The 4,723-nt window shown below is 46.3% G+C and overlaps 1 pseudogene; it reads right to left on the bottom strand.

The window, feature by feature from the left end:
- Positions 1–2,060: 2,060 nt before the first annotated feature.
- Positions 2,061–2,534, bottom strand: LOC101585547 (annotated as a pseudogene).
- Positions 2,535–4,723: the final 2,189 nt, after the last annotated feature.

Raw genomic sequence — 4,723 nt, 5'->3', positions numbered from 1 at the left:
CCACAGGATAGTCCTCATCTTGGACATCACTTGCTGGCTCCAGAGGAGAAGATGGTGCACTGCTCAGCCTAATGGAGAAGCTTGTTGTGTTGGCTTTCCTGATGGGAACTCAGCCTTCCTCAATGTTGGAGGAGTGTGGGACCTCATTGTTACTGACCAGCTGTGGCCCTGTTCGGGGGAATGCTGGTTCTTACCTTGAGTGTTGCTTCCTGGCTCTAGTTCAGGTCCCTCTGCTGCTAGCACAGATCCTTCATCCCACTAGCATAGACTTCCAAGCTTCTACCACTGACCTTTGGTCCTTCCCAGCACAGATCCATGAGGTGGGCCTCCATGAGACTGTGCTGCAGGCTCGGGGCCTCCAGTTGGACTTGTGGCAGGCATTGTTCTGAGCTCTAGGTTTTCAGTTGGACTCAGGCTGGAATCAGGATCCAGGTCCTCAGCTGGATTCTTTAGTATGTGGACAGATTTTCTGCACTCCTTTTATATGATTCTTGGGTAATTCCTTATAAAATAACATTATAAAATGTGTCCTGTATTGTATTGTTCTCCTTGAAAAAAAACACAAACCACAATAATGGGTAAAGAAAATATAGTCTATATGTAGAATAGAGTACTGCTCAATCTTTGAAAAACTCTTGTCATTAGAGACAACATGGATGAGCCCAGAGGGTATTATTTTAAGTTAACTAAGTTAGATATAAATATTGCATAACTTGCTTATATATAGAGTAAGAAAATCAAACTCAGAGAAGCAGATGATCAGTAAGGGCTGGGCAGGCAGGGATTGGTAGATGTTGCTGAAAGATTAAAAAAATTCAATTAGGAAGAATGACCATTTCATGCCAGGCAAGATGGCCCATGCCTGTAATACCACCTACTGGGGAGGCTGAGACAGGAGGATCAACAGTTTCAACACAGTTGAGCAACTTAGTGAGACTCTGTCTCAGAAAAAAATATTAAAAAGGGCTGAGTCTGTAGCTCAGCAGTAGAGTGCTCTTTGTTGCAATCCCCAAACTAAAAGAAAAAAAAATTCTAGAAATCTACTAGACATATTTAATAAATTCTTCATTGTAGTCAATAATGCTGTGTTGTACGCTTGAACTTTGACAAGAGCAGATCTTTAATGTTCTCACTTCACATACATACACACCTACGCACACACCTACACACACACACACACACACACACACACACACAGAGGCCACTGTAACATGATGGATGATGCTAACTTGCTTGGTTTTGGCAGTCATTTCGCAGTCCATGTACATTAAAACATCACACATAGAACCTAGATGTATACAATTACCATTTGTCAATTATACCTCACTAAAGGCAAAAAAGTGGACACACTTAATAATTTCCTCCTTATTAAGTGAAACCCACATTCTGTCCAAATGATAAAACCCAGCAGTCTCTGGTCTGTGATGGGTCCTCATCTGTGTTCACTGGGCCCAATGGAACCAGCAAAGAAGGTGTTTATCTATCTAACCTGAGACCAGGAAAAGTAACAACTGTGGGCATACAAGCATATTCGGCAGGGTTCAGAGGCTTTCATTAGCTTACCCACACGACTTGTAGACAAGTTGGAAATAAACTCAATCTTTCTATGTCTAACGCCTCCAAATGTATCAAGACTTTCTTGAGGGATGCAAGTGATCACTTACTGGGATCACACTACAGCCCTGAGGTTTGGCTATGCAAGTCAGGGAAGGCAGCTGGGATCCAGAGCTGGGGAGAGACTGTGGAGGTTCTCAGGTCAGGAGAAAAGGCCATTTCATTTTGGAACATTTTGCAAATGGTTCCAAAGGACAGGAGCTGTCATCACCCATGGGTCTGAGGCAACTCCATGGGTCAAGTCACCCATTCAAACATTTGCAGCCTTGGGTGCAGGGCCTCGTGAGCACAGGACACTTTCTGATAATGAGAAATATATTGACAAAAGCTAGTCTGTGGCAATCCTAAAACATTACAGGATGGCCTCATTATTGGGGTACAAAATGCAGCCCCATAGGCAATTACATCAGTGGATTTTTGGTGTGTGTGAAACCTTTTTTTTTTTTTCACATAGTTTTCAGTTTTATTAATCCTCTCATGAAAAAGTTGCTGTCACTGCACACAAGCACTGCAGAAGCTTTACTCCTTTGGCTTTTTGCCAGCACCGGCACTGACCTGTGCAGTCCCTTGTCTTTTTTCATCCTGTTCTTTGTTCCATTCACTGTTTTCTTGAGGTCTTTTTTCTTCTCATACAGGCTGTGTTTTGCAAGTCTATGTTTGGGTTCACTTTTCTTTGCATAATCCAAGGAATCAGAAATCATGACAAAACCTGTTATCTGGCTACCACCAAAATGAGTTCTGAATCCAAATACAAGAATGACATCTGGTGTGGTCTTGTACGTTTTGGTAACTCTTTCCTGACCCTCTGCCTTAGGTATTGTTGCTTTGCTGGGGTGAAGGACATCAGTGACCACTTGTTTCCTCTGAAGCAGTCGTCTGGTCATGAACCTCCTGGTCTGCTTGGTTGCTGTGTCATTCATGATGGCAGAAGATTGTCCAGCAGCCAGGAAGGAAAAGAAAAAGCTTTTGTAAGATTTTGAAGTTGCTTCCAGTCTGCTTCGGTGAGAACAATTCAGCACTTCATTTCAGTTAAACCTTTGGGACCCAAGCCAATTTAGAATGGCAAGTCATTTGCCAGGTTAGACATTGCCTTAAGTGATTAAAGATTTTTGGTTGTCATCAACCTTCAATCTTACATATGCTGACTTCACCTGCCTCGGATTCCCTAGCGTTTCTCCCACCTGCAGCCTGCTTTTGTCCCTAGCTCCCAGACAGCTTGCAGGAAGATTTATGCATGCAGCATAAAAACCTCTCTTGCCCTTGCTGCAAATTTCTCTTGAGACACAGGGGTCCTCGGTCCAGGACACAGAACCCCTCTCCTTGTAGGCTGGTCTCTGTGCTTCATTCATAGAACTGAATTCCTTCTGAGCTTGCACACATTCCTGTGAGTCTAGCAATTCCTCTGGAAACCCAAGGCCATGCCTTTCTCAGGTCTGGAGGGAACCACTTGTTTGGCACGTGCTTAATGTGCCAGCACTTTTGTAGGAGTTGGAATAAATCGGATGAACAGAATCCTTGCCTAGATGGGCCATGCCTTGTTTTGTTATGTTTGCATTACAGAATAGCACAAGCAGGTCAGTTTAGAGGAACACAAATGTATTCAGTACATGGGTCTGGAAGCGGAAAGCCCAAGGTGAAGACTACTCCTGCTGGGGCCTGTGCTGTATCCCATGGCAGAAGGGACCATGGTGAGAGGCTGAGGGAGATGGGCAGGATTACCCTGTCATCTTGAACTTACTCCCGGGGAATGGTGGTAAGCCATGCACAAGGTCAAATAGCCAAGTGCTCCGAAGCATCCCACTTCCCAATCCAGTAGCTTAAGTTTCCAGCACACAAACTGTGGGGTGCACATTCAAAGCCCAGGCCCATGATGCCTGCTGCAATCTCATGCAGAGGAGAAATCAGGCAGAGCCAGGATGGTGGCAGTCATGGAGTGGCATGGAGTTCTGCTCTGACCCTAAGTTTCTGGGGAAGGGGTCCTGTTCCCTGAGAAGAAATATTGCCTTTCTCTCCCTGGGGCTCTATTTTTCAGCACTGGCCCAGCATAAAATGAAAACTCTCAAGATCCTTGTTAAAGATTTACTAAGAATTTCATGATGATGACAGTGCATATTAAACAAGGTCAGGGCCCTATACTCCTGCACACCGACTCCCTTGGGCTGGTCCTGCTGCATTTGCTTGCCTGTACAGGAGCTGCCTGAATTCCTGTGGGTAGGCTCAGGCTACTTCCATTTGCAGTGCCAGGCTCCGTGGCTGAGTTTTTTAGCCTGAGCCCCTCCTGCTAGTACTCCTCCCACTGTCACTTCCTCAACCTTCTGTGGCACCAGGCGTACTCCCCACACCTATTCCACACAATTCCACACAGTGGCAGGTCCACAGGCAAGTCCAGAACTGATTCTCCTCATTCCCATAGGTCCTCTGAATTCCCACTGCTGCTTCTTGTCTTGCAAATCTGCAGCAGGCTGAGGTCAACTGATAACATGATGTTGGCCTGTGTGCAGGGCCTCTAGTTCTTTGCTTCTCTTCCTCCTCTTCCTCCTCCTCCTCCTCGTCCTCCTCCTCGTCCTCCTCGTCCTCGTCCTCGTCCTCCTCCTCCTCCTCCTCCTCCTCCATTTGGTACAGGGTCTCTCACCATCCAGCTCAGACTCCTAGTGATCCTCTTGTCTCAGCCTCTCCAGTGCTGGGATTACAGGCGTGTGTTACCACGCCCAGCTTTCGTGGCTGGCTCAGGCCACACCAACATGGCATGCGATACTGAGGATTGAACCCAGGTCCTTGTGCTTGCCAGGCAGGTGCTTAGACCACCAAGCTATCTTCCTGGCCCTGGGCCATATTCTTCTAAGCACAATCTTAAAGAGAATGTTCCGAACTCTGCCCACACTGAGATTATAGCTACAGGCAAACAGCCAGCCTGTGTGTTCAAGAAATACCAGCTACCCACCAGGCAGCCATTTATCAAAACATAACTGTCACAAAGATGCAGATACCCAAATACTTAGCAGGCTCTTTAGGATGTACGCAGAGGCACTGCAGCAGAGAGTTCCAGATGCCACCTTCGTGCCAGCTCCACTCTAGCTGCTGAGTGCAAGGAGGGGAAGGCACAACTGAA

This window comes from Octodon degus, unplaced genomic scaffold (genome assembly GCF_000260255.1).
Source record: "Octodon degus isolate 3935 unplaced genomic scaffold, OctDeg1.0 scaffold00187, whole genome shotgun sequence".
Taxonomy (NCBI): domain Eukaryota; kingdom Metazoa; phylum Chordata; class Mammalia; order Rodentia; family Octodontidae; genus Octodon; species Octodon degus.
This window is presented reverse-complemented; position numbering and strand designations above follow the sequence as displayed.